A 22,764-nucleotide genomic window follows, 5' to 3' on the forward strand; every position below is an offset into this window, starting at 1 on the left:
GTTAAGGAGAGTGTTAGAGGCAGCGCATGGGGGAGGTGAGGTACTTAACGCTCCAGGCTGTACACTACCGCACACCCAGAAATATTGCCGAGGCCAGCGAAAGCTAGTCGTAAAGCGGCGGTTGTGTCACCTAATCTCCATATTAGAAGGTCTTTCTGGAATCCTAATGTTCTTGCAAGTCTTTGTTTAACAAGTTAAGTCAACATTATTCTGGAGGCGAGTCCCCGCTCTGTGCTGCCGCGTGGCAGTTCTGGAAAGCGGGTAACTACTGCAACTTTTCACTGCGTCCTGTTTCGCATTCTTTGTCTCTTGACTCAGCTCACCCACCGCCTATCTGACTATCAGGTTTGCTGTTATCGGTCGGTCTATCATGGTAACACGTGCCCTTATGTGTAATATATAACGACTCAGTTATGCTTTGAGATACCACTTCAATCAAACAGGTATTCATTCATTCGAGATAGTAACGCGGGTTCCCATACTCTTAATGAGTTCAGACGCTGGACTTGACTGAATGTAGTCGACCACAGAATAGTGTCCAACACACGATGAGTTCACCTCAGACAGGCACTGGTTTACTTTCCACCTTGTTTCCCAACGTTGCTGGTGTGAGATGTAGGTTACCACCGCCACCCCCTACGCTTGAGAACCCAGTTGAACACGTATGTACTGACGCAGCCCCTACACCGCAGCACAGTGCATCACGCTTCTACCCCCACCGCACATGCACACGCTGACCCTCTCTTCCACAACAAGGTTTTTTTTGACCCATCGACTCTCACCGACCTTCTGAACCACAACAAGGTGTTTGACCTCCCTGTTCCACACCCCTAGCATAGACCCTACCTCTCCAGCACAAAACAACATTTGGCCCTCTGCTTTTACCCTAGTGAGGGTACCTCAACTTATCTTCATTAAATAGTGCTTATTGTACCAGTGGATATTATCATGGACGTGTTATTGTACCAGTGGATATTATCATGGACGTGCTATTATACCAGTGGTTCCTATTATGAAAGTGTTGTTGTACCAGTGGATATTATCATGGACGTGTTATTGTACCAGTGGATATTATCATGGACGTGTTATTGTACCAGTGGATATCATCATGGACGTATTATTGTACCAGTGGATATTATCATGGACGTGTTATTGTACCAGTGGATATTATCATGGACGTGTTATTGTACCAGTGGATATTATCATGGACGTGTTATTGTACCAGTGGATATTATCATGGACGTGTTATTGTACCAGTGGATATCATCATGGACGTATTATTGTACCAGTGGATATTATCATGGACGTGTTATTGTACCAGTGGATATTATCATGGACGTGTTATTGTACCAGTGGATATTATCATGGACGTGTTATTGTACCAGTGGATATTATCATGGACGTGTTATTGTACCAGTGGATATCATCATGGACGTATTATTGTACCAGTGGATATTATCATGGACGTGTTATTGTACCAGTGGATATCATCATGGACGTGCTATTATACCAGTGGTTCCTATTATGAAAGTGTTGTTGTACCAGTGGATATTATCATGGACGTGTTATTGTACCAGTGGATATTATCATGGACGTGTTATTGTACCAGTGGATATTATCATGGACGTGTTATTGTACCAGTGGATATTATCATGGACGTGTTATTGTACCAGTGGATATTATCATGGACGTGTTATTGTACCAGTGGATATCATCATGGACGTATTATTGTACCAGTGGATATCATCATGGACGTATTATTGTACCAGTGGATATTATCATGGACGTGTTATTGTACCAGTGGATATCATCATGGACGTATTATTGTACCAGTGGATATTATCATGGACGTGTTATTGTACCAGTGGATATCATCATGGACGTATTATTGTACCAGTGGATATTATCATGGACGTGTTATTGTACCAGTGGATATCATCATGGACGTATTATTGTACCAGTGGATATCATCATGGACGTATTATTGTACCAGTGGATATTATCATGGACGTGTTATTGTACCAGTGGATATCATCATGGACGTGCTATTATACCAGTGGTTCCTATTATGAAAGTGTTGTTGTACCAGTGGATATTATCATGGACGTGTTATTGTACCAGTGGATATTATCATGGACGTGTTATTGTACCAGTGGATATTATCATGGACGTGTTATTGTACCAGTGGATATCATCATGGACGTATTATTGTACCAGTGGATATCATCATGGACGTATTATTGTACCAGTGGATATTATCATGGACGTGCTATTATACCAGTGGTTCCTATTATGAAAGTGTTGTTGTACCAGTGGTCTTTATCATGGACGTGTTATTGTACCAGTGGATATTATCATGGACGTGTTATTGTACCAGTGGATATTATCATGGACGTGTTATTGTACCAGTGGATATCATCATGGACGTATTATTGTACCAGTGGATATTATCATGGACGTGTTATTGTACCAGTGGATATTATCATGGACGTGTTATTGTACCAGTGGATATCATCATGGACGTATTATTGTACCAGTGGATATTATCATGGACGTGTTATTGTACCAGTGGATATTATCATGGACGTGTTATTGTACCAGTGGATATCATCATGGACGTGTTATTGTACCAGTGGATATTATCATGGACGTGTTATTGTACCAGTGGATATCATCATGGACGTGTTATTGTACCAGTGGATATTATCATGGACGTGTTATTGTACCAGTGGATATCATCATGGACGTGTTATTGTACCAGTGGATATCATCATGGACGTGTTATTGTACCAGTGGATATCATCATGGACGTATTATTGTACCAGTGGATATCATCATGGACGTGCTATTATACCAGTGGTTCCTATTATGAAAGTGTTGTTGTACCAGTGGATATTATCATGGACGTGTTATTGTACCAGTGGATATTATCATGGACGTGTTATTGTACCAGTGGATATTATCATGGACGTGTTATTGTACCAGTGGATATTATCATGGACGTGTTATTGTACCAGTGGATATCATCATGGACGTATTATTGTACCAGTGGATATCATCATGGACGTATTATTGTACCAGTGGATATTATCATGGACGTGTTATTGTACCAGTGGATATTATCATGGACGTGTTATTGTACCAGTGGATATTATCATGGACGTGTTATTGTACCAGTGGATATCATCATGGACGTATTATTGTACCAGTGGATATTATCATGGACGTGTTATTGTACCAGTGGATATTATCATGGACGTGTTATTGTACCAGTGGATATTATCATGGACGTGTTATTGTACCAGTGGATATCATCATGGACGTATTATTGTACCAGTGGATATCATCATGGACGTATTATTGTACCAGTGGATATCATCATGGACGTATTATTGTACCAGTGGATATTATCATGGACGTGTTATTGTACCAGTGGATATCATCATGGACGTATTATTGTACCAGTGGATATCATCATGGACGTGTTATTGTACCAGTGGATATTATCATGGACGTGTTATTGTACCAGTGGATATCATCATGGACGTGTTATTGTACCAGTGGATATTATCATGGACGTGCTATTATACCAGTGGTTCCTATTATGAAAGTGTTGTTGTACCAGTGGATATCATCATGGACGTATTATTGTACCAGTGGATATTATCATGGACGTGTTATTGTACCAGTGGATATCATCATGGACGTGCTATTATACCAGTGGTTCCTATTATGAAAGTGTTGTTGTACCAGTGGTCTTTATCGTGGACGTGTTATTGTACCAGTGGATATTATCATGGACGTGTTATTGTACCAGTGGATATTATCATGGACGTGTTATTGTACCAGTGGATATCATCATGGACGTGTTATTGTACCAGTGGATATTATCATGGACGTGTTATTGTACCAGTGGATATTATCATGGACGTGTTATTGTACCAGTGGATATTATCATGGACGTGTTATTGTACCAGTGGATATTATCATGGACGTGTTATTGTACCAGTGGATATCATCATGGACGTGCTATTATACCAGTGGTTCCTATTATGAAAGTGTTGTTGTACCAGTGGTCTTTATCGTGGACGTGTTATTGTACCAGTGGATATTATCATGGACGTGTTATTGTACCAGTGGATATTATCATGGACGTGTTATTGTACCAGTGGATATTATCATGGACGTGTTATTGTACCAGTGGATATTATCATGGACGTGTTATTGTACCAGTGGATATTATCATGGACGTGTTATTGTACCAGTGGATATCATCATGGACGTGTTATTGTACCAGTGGATATTATCATGGACGTGTTATTGTACCAGTGGATATTATCATGGACGTGTTATTGTACCAGTGGATATTATCATGGACGTGTTATTGTACCAGTGGATATTATCATGGACGTGTTATTGTACCAGTGGATATTATCATGGACGTGTTATTGTACCAGTGGATATCATCATGGACGTATTATTGTACCAGTGGATATCATCATGGACGTATTATTGTACCAGTGGATATTATCATGGACGTGTTATTGTACCAGTGGATATTATCATGGACGTGTTATTGTACCAGTGGATATTATCATGGACGTGTTATTGTACCAGTGGATATTATCATGGACGTGTTATTGTACCAGTGGATATTATCATGGACGTGTTATTGTACCAGTGGATATTATCATGGACGTGTTATTGTACCAGTGGATATCATCATGGACGTGCTATTATACCAGTGGTTCCTATTATGAAAGTGTTGTTGTACCAGTGGATATCATCATGGACGTGCTATTATACCAGTGGTTCCTATTATGAAAGTGTTGTTGTACCAGTGGATATTATCATGGACGTGTTATTGTACCAGTGGATATTATCATGGACGTGTTATTGTACCAGTGGATATTATCATGGACGTGTTATTGTACCAGTGGATATTATCATGGACGTGTTATTGTACCAGTGGATATCATCATGGACGTATTATTGTACCAGTGGATATTATCATGGACGTGTTATTGTACCAGTGGATATTATCATGGACGTGTTATTGTACCAGTGGATATTATCATGGACGTGTTATTGTACCAGTGGATATTATCATGGACGTGTTATTGTACCAGTGGATATTATCATGGACGTGTTATTGTACCAGTGGATATCATCATGGACGTGTTATTGTACCAGTGGATATTATCATGGACGTGTTATTGTACCAGTGGATATTATCATGGACGTGCTATTATACCAGTGGTTCCTATTATGAAAGTGTTGTTGTACCAGTGGTCTTTATCGTGGACGTGTTATTGTACCAGTGGATATCATCATGGACGTATTATTGTACCAGTGGATATTATCATGGACGTGTTATTGTACCAGTGGATATTATCATGGACGTGTTATTGTACCAGTGGATATTATCATGGACGTGTTATTGTACCAGTGGATATTATCATGGACGTGTTATTGTACCAGTGGATATTATTATGAAAGTGTTGTTGTACCAGTGGATATCATCATGGACGTGTTATTGTACCAGTGGATATTATCATGGACGTGTTATTGTACCAGTGGATATCATCATGGACGTATTATTGTACCAGTGGATATTATCATGGACGTGTTATTGTACCAGTGGATATTATCATGGACGTGTTATTGTACCAGTGGATATTATCATGGACGTGTTATTGTACCAGTGGATATTATCATGGACGTGTTATTGTACCAGTGGATATTATCATGGACGTGTTATTGTACCAGTGGATATTATCATGGACGTGTTATTGTACCAGTGGATATTATCATGGACGTGTTATTGTACCAGTGGATATCATCATGGACGTATTATTGTACCAGTGGATATCATCATGGACGTATTATTGTACCAGTGGATATTATCATGGACGTGTTATTGTACCAGTGGATATTATCATGGACGTGTTATTGTACCAGTGGATATCATCATGGACGTGCTATTATACCAGTGGTTCCTATTATGAAAGTGTTGTTGTACCAGTGGATATTATCATGGACGTGTTATTGTACCAGTGGATATTATCATGGACGTGTTATTGTACCAGTGGATATTATCATGGACGTGTTATTGTACCAGTGGATATTATCATGGACGTGTTATTGTACCAGTGGATATTATCATGGACGTGTTATTGTACCAGTGGATATTATCATGGACGTGTTATTGTACCAGTGGATATCATCATGGACGTATTATTGTACCAGTGGATATTATCATGGACGTGTTATTGTACCAGTGGATATTATCATGGACGTGTTATTGTACCAGTGGATATTATCATGGACGTGTTATTGTACCAGTGGATATCATCATGGACGTGCTATTATACCAGTGGCTCCTATCATGGAAGTGTTGCTGTACCAGTGGATATCATCATGGACGTATTATTGTACCAGTGGATATTATCATGGACGTGTTATTGTACCAGTGGATATCATCATGGACGTATTATTGTACCAGTGGATATCATCATGGACGTATTATTGTACCAGTGGATATTATCATGGACGTGTTATTGTACCAGTGGATATTATCATGGACGTGTTATTGTACCAGTGGATATTATCATGGACGTGTTATTGTACCAGTGGATATTATCATGGACGTGTTATTGTACCAGTGGATATCATCATGGACGTGCTATTATACCAGTGGTTCCTATTATGAAAGTGTTGTTGTACCAGTGGTCTTTATCGTGGACGTGTTATTGTACCAGTGGATATTATCATGGACGTGTTATTGTACCAGTGGATATTATCATGGACGTGTTATTGTACCAGTGGATATTATCATGGACGTGTTATTGTACCAGTGGATATTATCATGGACGTGTTATTGTACCAGTGGATATTATCATGGACGTGTTATTGTACCAGTGGATATCATCATGGACGTATTATTGTACCAGTGGATATTATCATGGACGTGTTATTGTACCAGTGGATATCATCATGGACGTATTATTGTACCAGTGGATATTATCATGGACGTGTTATTGTACCAGTGGATATCATCATGGACGTATTATTGTACCAGTGGATATTATCATGGACGTGTTATTGTACCAGTGGATATCATCATGGACGTGCTATTATACCAGTGGTTCCTATTATGAAAGTGTTGTTGTACCAGTGGATATTATCATGGACGTGTTATTGTACCAGTGGATATCATCATGGACGTATTATTGTACCAGTGGATATCATCATGGACGTATTATTGTACCAGTGGATATCATCATGGACGTATTATTGTACCAGTGGATATTATCATGGACGTGTTATTGTACCAGTGGATATCATCATGGACGTATTATTGTACCAGTGGATATTATCATGGACGTGTTATTGTACCAGTGGATATCATCATGGACGTATTATTGTACCAGTGGATATTATCATGGACGTGTTATTGTACCAGTGGATATTATCATGGACGTGTTATTGTACCAGTGGATATTATCATGGACGTGTTATTGTACCAGTGGATATTATCATGGACGTGTTATTGTACCAGTGGATATCATCATGGACGTATTATTGTACCAGTGGATATTATCATGGACGTGTTATTGTACCAGTGGATATTATCATGGACGTGTTATTGTACCAGTGGATATTATCATGGACGTGTTATTGTACCAGTGGATATCATCATGGACGTGTTATTGTACCAGTGGATATTATCATGGACGTGTTATTGTACCAGTGGATATTATCATGGACGTGTTATTGTACCAGTGGATATTATCATGGACGTGTTATTGTACCAGTGGATATTATCATGGACGTGTTATTGTACCAGTGGATATTATCATGGACGTGTTATTGTACCAGTGGATATTATCATGGACGTGCTATTATACCAGTGGTTCCTATTATGAAAGTGTTGTTGTACCAGTGGTCTTTATCGTGGACGTGTTATTGTACCAGTGGATATTATCATGGACGTGTTATTGTACCAGTGGATATCATCATGGACGTATTATTGTACCAGTGGATATTATCATGGACGTGTTATTGTACCAGTGGATATTATCATGGACGTGTTATTGTACCAGTGGATATTATCATGGACGTGTTATTGTACCAGTGGATATTATCATGGACGTGTTATTGTACCAGTGGATATCATCATGGACGTATTATTGTACCAGTGGATATTATCATGGACGTGTTATTGTACCAGTGGATATCATCATGGACGTATTATTGTACCAGTGGATATTATCATGGACGTGTTATTGTACCAGTGGATATCATCATGGACGTATTATTGTACCAGTGGATATTATCATGGACGTGTTATTGTACCAGTGGATATTATCATGGACGTGTTATTGTACCAGTGGATATCATCATGGACGTATTATTGTACCAGTGGATATCATCATGGACGTATTATTGTACCAGTGGATATCATCATGGACGTGCTATTATACCAGTGGTTCCTATTATGAAAGTGTTGTTGTACCAGTGGATATTATCATGGACGTGTTATTGTACCAGTGGATATCATCATGGACGTATTATTGTACCAGTGGATATTATCATGGACGTGTTATTGTACCAGTGGATATCATCATGGACGTATTATTGTACCAGTGGATATCATCATGGACGTATTATTGTACCAGTGGATATCATCATGGACGTATTATTGTACCAGTGGATATTATCATGGACGTGTTATTGTACCAGTGGATATCATCATGGACGTGCTATCATACCAGTGGTTCCTATTATGAAAGTGTTGTTGTACCAGTGGTCTTTATCGTGGACGTGTTATTGTACCAGTGGATATCATCATGGACGTATTATTGTACCAGTGGATATTATCATGGACGTGTTATTGTACCAGTGGATATTATCATGGACGTGTTATTGTACCAGTGGATATTATCATGGACGTGTTATTGTACCAGTGGATATTATCATGGACGTGTTATTGTACCAGTGGATATTATCATGGACGTGTTATTGTACCAGTGGATATTATCATGGACGTGTTATTGTACCAGTGGATATTATCATGGACGTGTTATTGTACCAGTGGATATTATCATGGACGTGTTATTGTACCAGTGGATATTATCATGGACGTGTTATTGTACCAGTGGATATTATCATGGACGTGTTATTGTACCAGTGGATATCATCATGGACGTGTTATTGTACCAGTGGATATCATCATGGACGTGTTATTGTACCAGTGGATATCATCATGGACGTATTATTGTACCAGTGGATATCATCATGGACGTGTTATTGTACCAGTGGATATCATCATGGACGTATTATTGTACCAGTGGATATCATCATGGACGTGTTATTGTACCAGTGGATATCATCATGGACGTATTATTGTACCAGTGGATATTATCATGGACGTGTTATTGTACCAGTGGATATCATCATGGACGTATTATTGTACCAGTGGATATCATCATGGACGTGTTATTGTACCAGTGGATATCATCATGGACGTGTTATTGTACCAGTGGATATCATCATGGACGTATTATTGTACCAGTGGATATTATCATGGACGTGTTATTGTACCAGTGGATATTATCATGGACGTGCTATCATACCAGTGGTTCCTATTATGAAAGTGTTGTTGTACCAGTGGATATTATCATGGACGTGTTATTGTACCAGTGGATATTATCATGGACGTGTTATTGTACCAGTGGATATTATCATGGACGTGTTATTGTACCAGTGGATATCATCATGGACGTGCTATTATACCAGTGGTTCCTATTATGAAAGTGTTGTTGTACCAGTGGTCTTTATCGTGGACGTGCTATTATACCAATGGATATTACCATGGACGTGTTATTGTACCAGTGGATATCATCATGGACGTATTATTGTACCAGTGGATATTATCATGGACGTGTTATTGTACCAGTGGATATCATCATGGACGTGTTATTGTACCAGTGGATATTATCATGGACGTGTTATTGTACCAGTGGATATTATCATGGACGTGTTATTGTACCAGTGGATATCATCATGGACGTGTTATTGTACCAGTGGATATTATCATGGACGTGTTATTGTACCAGTGGATATTATCATGGACGTGCTATCATACCAGTGGTTCCTATTATGAAAGTGTTGTTGTACCAGTGGTCTTTATCGTGGACGTGTTATTGTACCAGTGGATATCATCATGGACGTGCTATTGTACCAGTGGATATTATCATGGACGTGTTATTGTACCAGTGGATATTATCATGGACGTGCTATCATACCAGTGGTTCCTATTATGAAAGTGTTGTTGTACCAGTGGTCTTTATCGTGGACGTGTTATTGTACCAGTGGATATCATCATGGACGTGCTATTATACCAGTGGTTCCTATCATGAAAGTGTTGTTGTACCAGTGGATATTATCATGGACGTGTTATTGTACCAGTGGTCACAATCATGGAAGTGTTCTTGTCACCCTCATCATCTTCATTAGTCATATTATCATCGATTTCTTTATATTCAATCTTAATGGACTTCGCCTGCCAGAGGCCACAACGCGAATGAACAGTCACCTTTGGCGAGGCTGCATCATCGGGGGTACGCCGTGTCTCTCTTTGGAGGAGCAAGAACTCCTGGAAAATGGGATCCTAGAGCAACTCTAGGACCTTTCAAGAAAGGTTTTCAAAACAAGTGAAAAATAGATCATTAATCCACAACCAGATCCCACATACCTTTCCGTGGTTTCCACCGATCGCCTCATATGGCCTGGTTCAGATCACTGACAGCACGTCGCCCCCTGTATAGCACAACGCTTAAATTTACAATATCCCATGCAAGACACAAGCCCTTCCACCGAAACGTTCGTCCCTTCACACACCCTAAGACTCACTTCAGCTCCTATAGTTCCATTCGCTACCATATCCACTCCCAAGTACCTGAAACAATGTACTTCCTCAAAGCTGACTTCAGTCTCTTCCGGTAAGCCTAATAATCTTGCTTTTACTCACATTTACTCTCAACTTTCTCCAGTCACACACTCTCCAAAACGTAGAAATCATCTCTTGCATATATAGAGATATATACGCGTGTGTGTGTGTGTGTGTGTGTGTGTGTGTGTGTGTGTGTGTGTGTATTTAGACTAGACGTTGGTATGGTTGGATAAGCCGGGAAGTAACAATCCTCTCCTCTGGCAATGAACATAATAACTCACTTAGCAAAGAAAGGCACTGAAATCGACTCGTTCTGCAGCTAACGCAGCCTCATCACTGATCCTGATGATAAGGTGAGCCTTCACGCCACTTAAAAAGAATATATTCCATGTATAAATACACGTTGTAGATGCTACGTTCTCACAGCAGTTCAAAGGTTACTGAACCATGAGCCACAAACGCTGGAAGCATCTAATCACAGAAGCACAGTGCTTATCTTACTCCACTTATTACAGTGGTGGTGACTGAGTTCCCTCGTGAAATAATCTTTGAAAATGCACTATGTTTCCCCCCCTTTCTTCTCCTAGTTTGGACTTCGTGGAAAGATCTGTGTTAAGTAGAAGAGAAAAATTGTCTCTATGCCTGAGTCTAGCACAAACCGAAGGTATTTCAGATGGCCGACAGTCCTAGCACAGGTGGGTAGGTACATGAGTGAGTTCATGAGTCGTCATACTCTTGGGTTCTCCTCGCTGCCTGTGGCGCATTGTACCAAGGATCAGAATGATTTGGGAAGCTTCCCACTGCACAGAATAAGAGTCTCGGCACTGGCAACCCTGACATTACATGTCTTACCACTTGTGCTGATGGCCATTCATTTCCAGTCCCACAGCCGAGCGTGTTACCTTACGCTACAGCGGTGAGAGGTGTTACACGTAGAGGGGGAGAGAGAGAGAGAGAGAGAGAGAGAGAGAGAGAGAGAGAGAGAGAGAGAGAGAGAGAGAGAGAGAGAGAGAGAGAGAGAGAGAGAGAGAGAAACGCCACATTATCGAAAAAAGTTGCCAGAACTTATAGTGTTATCACGTGCAGGGCCATGCCGTCGACAGACATGCGACACAAAGTTTCACCCTAGTGTGAAGTCTGTGACGTAGCGTGCCACACTAGCATATAGAGCTTCCAAGGTACACTGTCACCCTAATGGGAAGTTTTTGACGTACAGTGTCACAGTATAATGATCCACTTCTTAACAGTTGTAGCCCATGTAATTCCTTTCACATGGTGTGTGTGTGTGTGTGTGTGTGTGTGTGTGTGTGTGTGTGTGTGTGTGTGTGTGTGTGCGTGTGTGTGAAGATTCGTCAGGACAAGTCCGGCACGGGGTTTCGTCAATGACAGCCCGTCTATGGGTGACATTACTGGCATAATTGGGATGCGCACTCTCGAGGCGAGACTACTGTATAAGTTGTAAGGGCTTATGCATGTGTCGTGTAAGACACATGCACTTTCAAACGACTTTCTCCGAACGAGATGATCATGTGGATGACCAACAAAAGGCAAAACAAACTCCTTTAGCGATGACGAATACGCTATTCTGACATACGCAAATGATCTGGTCACGCCTGACGAATCGTGAAAGGTACATTGAAAAATATTTCTCCGTCAAGCAATACGAGTTTTTCATGTGAAAAATATATGGCCTGGTTCAGATCACTGACAGCACGTCGCCCCCTGTATAGCACAACGCTTAAATTTACAATATCCCATGCAAGACACAAGCCCTTCCACCGAAACGTTCGTCCCTTCACACACCCTAAGACTCACTTCAGCGATATATGAGTTTTTCACGTGAGAAATATTCCTCCGTCAAGCGATATGCGTCTGCTTCAGTATAAAGTCCTGAAGTTACGAGGATGTTAGTGACTATGTTTCACTACAGTATCACACAGAAGTACTCGAAGCCCCCTGGTGAGGCTGGTGACCACCACACACACACTGGTGTGACACACCATCAACATTTCTTATCCACATTTGTGGCCGGTGTCAGTCAGGGCAAAACACCCAAACATTTAAATGCGTCAATATCACCAAATACATTTCGGAATATTGTGTAACACGTATACGATTAGGAAGATCATATTCAATGACAGTTGTCAAAAAAAAAAAAAAATCTAACGAACAGATACATCGTCCAATTTTTCCTGTGATTATAGTCTTGATTTTAATGGAATAATATTCCATGCTAGTAAAAGACGTACATAATTACTACCTGCGTGTAGGTGTTTTGTTAGATTTCGACATGCGTATCTGACACTCCTAATTCAAACTTGCATCAGCCCGTTACAAGGCATCAACAGTCGGACGCTCAACTATACACAGTCGTAAACATCTCGGAAATATGTGTACATACATTTTCTTAAATTCATCGAAATAAGATTCTTCCTTTCCTCAATAATCATCTATGTCAAATTCTTCTTCTTCTCAAGGAGCTCCTGTCCATTACAGTCACCGTCTACAACATGTAGTTAGGATATTCCCTCAAAGGCTCAGTCCTCTGTTCTTAACGCTACCTCGCTAACGCGTGCGAGAGGAGAGCGTGCAAGAACCTCACACCACAGACGACTTGTGTCAGTTCTAATGTATACACGTATTAGTTATATCTGGTTCTGAAAGTGCACTCGCCTCGCCTCACTTAGTTCTCCACACCCTGAATATCGCAGGGTGGTGAGAGACGTCATAATACATCATTTTGATGCCATGCAAATTCAAATGACTGACAAAGTCCTACAGATTCTCTTGTATAGCAAATCATATGGACATAATTAGGTGTGTTTACTGGCCTGCGAGGTGTGATCTTGGCCAGATATTGATGCAACTTGTGTTATACCGACGGGTAATAATAAAAATACCCTGAACAAAAATCTACTTAATGATTATAAGATGGACCTGAGATGCTCGACTCCCTGAGAACTCAAGTACCATACAATCATAACTTTCCTGTAATACTAGCAAGCTAAACACACCGAAGGTAAACACAGAAAACGGGACTCGACGCTCACCTGATGTTAAAGCAAGACTTGGCTGCAGGTACATGTTGTATGAGATCTTGATGAAGAACCAGTGCCAGGTACCATGATATTCAACTCGTGTCAAGAAGCTTTTAAGTATACTTTAGAACTCTGTATTCTTGAATGTCCCCTGTACTGTACTGCTAATGTCAAGCCGTCTGGCGTGTTAAGTTGAACTGTGTGACTATTTTCACTTCAAGTGTTGTGGACATGAAGATGGATTGATAAAATCATCCTGAACAGGATAGTCTCTATCGAATGAATGCCTCTTCTGTGACCAGTGGGTGACACAACTTAAAAAGGGAGGCCCTTGCGTTATCTTTCTTTTCCTACACCGCAAACCTTTGGAACTCTTACCCGTTCCATTTTGAAAAGACGTTTTTCACTTCCTTCATAATCCTTTACTTTTTATTTCTTTTTCCCATTCACCATTTTCCTATTTCAGTGGAAACCCAACCTTGATGAGGAATTTTGTCCGTGACTGGAGGCTCCAACATGAAGCAAAAATATCATATATATATATATATATATATATATATATATATATATATATATATATATATATATATATATAGTGTGTGTGTGTGTGTGTGTGTGTGTGTGTGTGTGTGTGTGTGTGTGTGTGTGTGTCTGTGTGTGTGTGTGTGTGTGTGTGACTACCTGATCATTATTACTTACTGGGGCATAAATGAAGAGAATGTTACCTTCGGAAGCAGCCATCTTATCACATCTCTGGTAAACATGAAAGTGTTTTCAATTCTTTTTATGTTCGTCTTAAGCGTCCTTCACTCAGCTTGTTCCACTCATTTAACCCTTAACTGTTATATAGAAGTATTACGTCACACCTCTTCAATCTCTCCTCCTCTTCAGTTTGCTGTTGTGGCATACCGTCGATTATTTTTTCATGATAAAAAAACACACGTCGACATCAAAAATCTCCACCAATGAAATGAGAAACTGTATCATGTCTTTTGCTGGTCATTCTTCCACCGTGGATGAGTCTTTAACCCTTGACCCCATCCATTGAGCTCCTTCATCCGCTGGTGAAGGATTTGTTGGCATTCGTCGGTCCGCCTCTGTGCCTCCTTAAGTTTGAATCTAATCTATTGCTGCAATAATTTCTTTCGGGCATCTCCTTGTCCATGCAAATGTCGGCAATTTTGACATTCATCCATATATTCACAACTCTCTCATAGTTTTAGAGCCTGCAATCATATACAGGTACGAAACTAGTTCCCTAGCAAGTCATTTGCATAAATCAGGAATGGCTGGAGACTTTAGGATGACCCTTGTGGAACACCAATAGTTACTTCCTACCTGAGCTGAAAAAGTGAATCTAACGTATATCCTCCGTTCATTTGAGTTCAGATGCCATGCTATCGTAACCGCCTTGAATTCTATCGTTTTTACTAGTCTACTGCTGACGACATAACATTCTTGCACTCACGCCACTCATCCATCTCTTATTCAAGACAAACTCTGTAGTGTAGGGCCACGAAATATGTTGTTTTGAGACCTATGATTCCACGTTTCTTCCCATCTAGGTAAAGTCTCCTTTATAAATATTCATTTGCCTGTTGACTATCTTCTTTCAGTTTACATTATGTTTTTGTCATACTGTCCCGTAATTTGACCAGCTTTTTCAGATATCTCTCTTAACGCTTTATTTGGCACCGATCTCTCTTGAAATGAGTTCTCAGCAACATGTGGTGAATATCTGGCGAAGTCTTCGGGGTCTTCTATCCATACAGCCCTTGGTGAGCCCAGGTTGGAGTCGTGGGCCCAGAGGTCTGACGTGTTTCTGCTCACGTATTGTTTACGAAGGGCGTGATGAGGGTCATGTGCCTGTATGGATCTCTCGCCTTAATGAGTTTCTTTTCATCCAGTGTTGGGGGTTCATGTTTTCCATGACCTCCCATCCCGTCTTTGGTTTTACTCACGATAATGGGTCTTCGACTGTGAATCCACTGTGGAATTCATCATTCACTTTCTCATATACACTCTTGTCTGTTTCAGAAACCCATCCATCTTTGTTCTTCAGTCGAATCTTTCAGCCATTTACAGGTATTACGCTCTTGTTCAATCTAAAGAGAAATATAGAATTTCCTTTTTCTTTTGCATAACATATATTTTCTTTTTTCTTAATTTCTCTTGATATTTCTTCGATATTGTGCTGTATTGATTCCTGGCTCTCTTATACCTTTCATGTGTTGCCTCGCTAATTTCCCTCCTACATATTCCACACGGAACGTCTCTAGTCTCCTTGGTCTTTTGATATCACCTGAACAAGGCTTTCTTCTCTATTCTCTCCCTCTCTCTCTCTCTCCCTGTGTCCCACCTCTGGTACAGCTCTACAGGCTCCTTCATTATCAACTTTAAGGAGCCCTTGTAATACTGCTCTCTACTCTCTAAAATATCGGTTCCCAGCTTATGTCTCTAAATAATCTATTTACCCTTTGGTAAAGTTTCTTCACTCACATCTTCACGTTCTCCTTCAGTCCTCCTGTTTTTCCTTTGCTGACCACGCATTCGGACTCAACACTAAGGGATCATTTTCCCAAGTGTAAGATGGATGACGTGTCCACTTTTCAAGATGAGATACGTTGTATTTATCAGATCCGATACTGATGGCTTACCTGGCTTTCTCACCGTACAGTTTTCTATAACACCATCCGGGAAGTTGTCCGCGCGTCACATTCTTAGGACGTAAGTCACCATATCTGAGTTGTTCCTTGCGGAGCTCAACGATGCCACCTGACCTTTCCAGAACTTAAAAATCCTTCCCGATAGAACTTTTCCCGTACCAAGAAGGGATCACTTCGTCCTCCTCCACACCATCTTAATCGTACTTCATCATCATCATCATCATCATCATCATCAAGTACTCGATCTGTTTCATTACGTCTCTTGGGTAGACTGTGTTTCATCAAGGGCAGGAATTTCTGTTGCTAGTTTTCTCACAACGTACTAAAGTCTTGGAGGCACTATCATCCAACAGTGGCTTCTGAAATATTAGGTTATTCCTTGTCCAGAGGGCCAGGCGCCCACATCCTCTCTCCTGGCTTCGTATCCTTGTCCCAGCGTATCCTGTGGGAACACTAAATGCTCGCATATCACCATGGTAAGCCGCCTCACACACGTTCAGCATATCTAAGTTCCTTTTCTGAGAATCCCACATTTTTAGCCTCATTTCTCTCTCTCTCTCACATCCACCTCAGGCGAATACATTAGCAGAGGTTGTTACAGCCAGCTGCAACCTACGCCGCGGGACAAATGCATTTAGGACCCTTGTCCCTTTTAATTACCTTTTGGACACGAGAGGAATACTGGGATCTAGTCTTTGAGGCCCCGGTCTCAAGGACACAGTAATCATACATATTTCCTTGAAAGATTTTTTCGAAGTGTCTCCGTACAGATCAGTATTTACTTCATCGGTTCCTGTAACTCAATTATCAAAATGAGATATGATCCAAATGGACAGAAAATCATCTAAAAGACCATAGACCTTGAGTGAGGCGATAGATTTTGATTTAATTCCCAGTATCTTGAAAATAGTAAAAAAAGAGATCTTACCAGTAAGGTCTCTAGACTATAACGCAGGAAATGTGTTTGATTCGATTCCTTAAACTTTACCGACACAAAGTTACTGAACATCACAGACTTTTTTTTCGTGTTATCCAAGTTGATCATGACATACGTTGTTCTGGTCTTTACGTGTTGTGGTATACGTGTTTCCCACAACATTTTCTCGGCTTCGGATATGCCTCGTTCGCAGCGTCAAGCGACGGGGACATCCAACTCCTGGTATGGATGAGTCTGCCCGAGACACACACACGTCACGTATTTCCTTCACCACATGAACCTTTCGGAGGTCAGACCACGTCGGCACCACCTCCTGCATCCGCTCGCCCTCTGACCTGCGTCTTCCTTCTCTGGCTTCTGCTTCCTCTTTTCATTTTCGTCTCCCCAAATTTTTTTCCATCGCTTCCACTTATTTTTCTTCTGTCTCCTTCGTTCCTCTTCGTTACGCAGTTCCTAGTTTGGTTCCTTCTTTCTTTTTTTCTTCTTGTTGGCCTGGTTTTCTTTGCTCCTTGATAGTCTCTCTCTCTCTCTCTCTCTCTCTCTCTCTCTCTCTCTCTCTCTCTCTCTCTCTCTCTCTCTCTCTCTCTCGTCATCTTCATTCCCTCGACTAACTTCTTTTTTGTTTACTCTCCATTTTCTTTGGTTCTTTTGATACATGTTTTGATATTCGTATTTTGAACCAGCTATTTCCTGTCTTCTCCGTGTCTCGTTTCGCATGAGATCTATTTCTTTTAATTCCTATCGCCTGCTTCCACTCGTCAGCCTTCCACTCCAAGACAGAAGAACCTGCCATACTTCCTCTGCCTTGTGCTCCGACCTACATCTTTATCATGTTCTTATCCATATTCTATTGTTATCTTCTTCTTCGTCATTAATTATCTCTTTGACTTCGGGTTTCCTAATTTTTTCTTTATCTTCTCTCTTTCAACGTCGAACCAAATACTGAGTTTCATTCTCACAGATATACAGCCATATGAAACAACACTCCCAGAACATGTACGAGTCATGCTTTCTCGTCTAGGCTCTGGGCACAACCTCACTCTTTAACACTGCAAACATCAATTCATCATACAAGACCCCTTACGGCCAAGATGCAACTAATATGATGAAGACATCAAACACAAACTCCTCAGCTGCCTTACACTCACCCCACTAAGACAAACACACACATAACGACACTTCCGACTCGACATATGACCCAGGCCAATGAGAGTGGAGGGGCCTTGGAGCGATATGTGAGCCCCACAGAAGGGGATCCTTGGGCAGATGTACTTAAGCTGTTTTTACTATTATTACTAATCATTATCATTGTGATTATTATTATTACTATTATCATTATTATCATTATTATTATTATTATTATTATTATTATTATTATTATTATTATTATTATTATTATCATCATTATTATCATTATCTATCTTTATCATTGTATTATCGTTATTATCATTATCATTATAATTAGTATCGTTACACAACGCTAGGGTTCCTTTTACGTCAGACATTTCGGCCTAATGACAAAGTCGACCCCTGTCTACAACATGGTCTAAAATTCGCTCCATCCCATGCACGCCTCATGCTCTCGTGAATGTTCCTCGGTTTATCACGTTTCCTTGTTCCATCCACTTCTGAAAGATATACCCTCTAAGTCCTCCTCTCCTCTCTCATCCTCTCCATATGTCTGAAGCATTTCAGCACTCCCTCTTCACCTTTCCCATAATTACTCTTCTTACCAATACATCTCTCTCTTACACATAATTACTCATTCAGTTAACCCTTCTAAAACTAAACATTGTCCTCAAACATTTCATTCCCTTGACATCCACACTTCTCAGTATATATCTATCTAGGGCCGATGCCTCACATCTTACAACACCGTCGGGACTACTATACCATCAAACATACCCATCTATGCCCGACCAGACAGTGGCCCTTTATTCTGCATCCTCCTCAGTGCCCCCATAACTTTTGCTCCCTCATCCACTCTGTGGTTAACCTCAGCCTCCATGACTACATCCGCTGCCATATCTACTTACATGTATCTGAAACACTTCATTCCTCCAAGTTCTCTCCATTGAAACTATCAATTCAGCCACCCTGTCTCTCTCTACTGTTCAACCTAATAACCTTACTTTTGTTCACATTGACTCAATTTCCTTTACTCACACAGCCTTCCAAACTAGGAAACCCGTTTCTGCAGTTTCTCCCTCGAATTTGCCATCAGAGCCGTTTCATCAGCAAACAGCAACTGACTCAAATCTCAAATTCGAACATTCACCTTGGCCCTCCTTGCCCTAATAAAAGGTGATCCAACCACTCTCACTCTGTGTCACATCTGCAACCACATCTCCTACCATTCAACTAACCAGCATTACATCCACTACCCACAGAAAGCAGCACGAAGTTCATCACTTAACCCACTTAATACCCACCATCATACCCACAACCACCCCATCATTCGCTTCATATTGCATCATATATTACACCAAGAGACATCGCCACCATTCAGCCGCTGCTGCTCACCCAACCACATCTTAGACGTCCAACTACACCACATTTGTACCCCCAACCGACTCTTCAGCCAATCATAAAACCGCTACGACACCTCAACCACTGTACCACCCGGTGTTACCCTCAGTATAACAGCTACACCTCCCGGTGTTAACTCCAGCACAACACCCACGTTACCCCCAGTACAACACCCACAACCACTCTACCACCCGGTGTTACCCCCAGTACAACACCCACAACCACTATACCACCCGGTGTTACCCCCAGTACAACACCCACAACCACTCTACCACCCGGTGTTACCCCCAGTACAACACCCACAACCACTCTACCACCCGGTGTTACCCCCAGTACAACACCCACAACCACTCTACCACCCGGTGTTACCCCCAGTACAACACCCACAACCACTCTACCACCCGGTGTTACCCCCAGTACAACACCCACAACCACTCTACCACCCGGTGTTACCCCCAGTACAACACCCACAACCACTCTACCACCCGGTGTTACCCCCAGTACAACACCCACAACCACTACACCTCCCGGTGTTACCCCCAGTACAACACCCACAACCACTCTACCACCCGGTGTTACCCCCAGTACAACACCCACAACCACTCTACCACCCGGTGTTACCCCCAGTACAACACCCACAACCACTCTACCACCCGGTGTTACCCCCAGTACAACACCCACAACCACTCTACCACCCGGTGTTACCCCCAGTACAACACCCACAACCACTACACCTCCCGGTGTTACCCCCAGTACAACCAGTACACCACTCTACCACCCGGTGTTACCCCCAGTACAACACCCACAACCACTCTACCACCCGGTGTTACCCCCAGTACAACCTCAACCACTACACCTCCCGGTGTTACCCCCAGTACAACCTCAACCACTCTACCACCCGGTGTTACCCCCAGTACAACACCCACAACCACTCTACCACCCGGTGTTACCCCCAGTACAACCTCAACCACTCTACCACCCGGTGTTACCCCCAGTACAACACCCACAACCACTCTACCACCCGGTGTTACCCCCAGTACAACCTCAACCACTACACCTCCCGGTGTTACCCCCAGTACAACCAGTACACCATACAGTGATAAATCAAACTCTGCCAATCTGAAACTCTACCTCAAAATTTACTAATGTAAGTCTCCTTACTGTCCATACCACCGTCTTTCACTTCTGTCTTACCGTCCCTCTTCCTGTCTCCAGTTCTTCTCCTTTGAAACCTTCCCTTCACCTCTCTCTCTCTCTCTCTCTCTCTCTCTCTCTCTCTCTCTCTCTCTCTCTCTCTCTCTCTCTCTCTCTCTCTCTCTCTTTCTCTCTCTCTCTCGTCCATCTTATACGCAATATCGTTTCCTTTCCTTCGTTTTTTCTTTTTTTTTACATTTTCCTCCCGCTGTTTCCCTACCTTCCCTCTACCTCCTTCTGTTCATCTCCTCGTCCTTTCTCTCTTGTCCCACCTTCGCCATCTCACTATAGCCGTAATTAGAGAGCGCCGTCCGCATTTCACTTAGGCATATCATTAGCACTCTACCCATGGCACGCTAGATATTTTAAGAGGCTGGTGGGGCCAAGCTAATGGTTAAAGCCAAAGCCGCAAAGGCTGATTTGCTCACCTTAAGGTAACATGCAGATAAGCCTTATGAATATAAATAGTTATCACTTTGATGCCTCGACTCCGTATTTTCAAACAGTATTACCAACGCTGAGTGTAATTCAACCCCTAAGGGAAGGTTAAGCAAGGTACGCATCCGAGACAGCCTTCAATTGCATTCTACATGATCAGTCTCTCCTGCAACAGACTGGGCTCTCTATACGAAACATGTAAATACCCTCGATATTTTTTTTTTTTTAACCACGTCTTACTAAACCAAATGGGATGTGTGAAATAGGAATCAGTTGGTTGCCCTGGCGTCAAGAGGCCACGCCACAGAAGGTAAACAAAGCGGCGGCAGCCGTAGTGCCACGACTCACCACCCCTCTGCACTACCCCTCCTCCTCCTCCTCCTCCTCCTCCTCCTCCTCCTCCTCTCCCCCTCACCTCCTCCTTCTCTCCCCTCCCGCTTCCCCCCCATGCAACTCCGCTACGCGAGGAGACAAATGAACATCAGGCCAGACAAAACTTCCACCGAGTCAATGATGAAAAACCTATTCCCGTGAAGTGATTGTAAGGAAAAAAGAAAAAAAAAATAGAGAGATTATGCTGAACGTAAACCAGGATCAGAGATGCAGAGAAAAGGGGAGGAGAGAGGAGCCAGGCCCACCCTCGCTTCATTAATCAAGTCAAGTTATAGGGCCATAAATAAAAGCGATAAATCCTCGAGAACGACGCATATCATCGAGGGAATTGTTCCTGAAAACCTCTTCCCATACGGGAAACCAGAGGAGATCCGACCCGATGTGCTGCTGGCTGGATCACACTCGTGAAAGTTTACTGTTCATAGGAAGCCACGATGAGCGGGTTGCCTGTGTCTGGCTGGATATTGACATACACTTGCAGCTGACGCACGGAGACCATTTAACATGTTCAATTACTCGAACTTTCCATTCCCTTTCATACTATCTCACACAAGTCATCTTCTCAAAGAGCATCGCAACCATTCGCGCTCTCCATACTCGGACGTAACTTAA

General features: G+C 41.8%; 1 protein-coding gene across 1 annotated transcript in view; it reads left to right on the plus strand.

Annotated features, from left to right (window-relative positions):
* Positions 1–22,764, plus strand: part of LOC139760496 (uncharacterized) — a 108,505-nt gene that overhangs the window by 75,585 nt on the left and 10,156 nt on the right. The gene's annotated exons all lie outside the window — the stretch shown is intronic.

The sequence above is a fragment of the Panulirus ornatus genome, chromosome 37, assembly GCF_036320965.1.
Source record: "Panulirus ornatus isolate Po-2019 chromosome 37, ASM3632096v1, whole genome shotgun sequence".
Classification (NCBI taxonomy): Eukaryota; Metazoa; Arthropoda; class Malacostraca; order Decapoda; family Palinuridae; genus Panulirus; species Panulirus ornatus.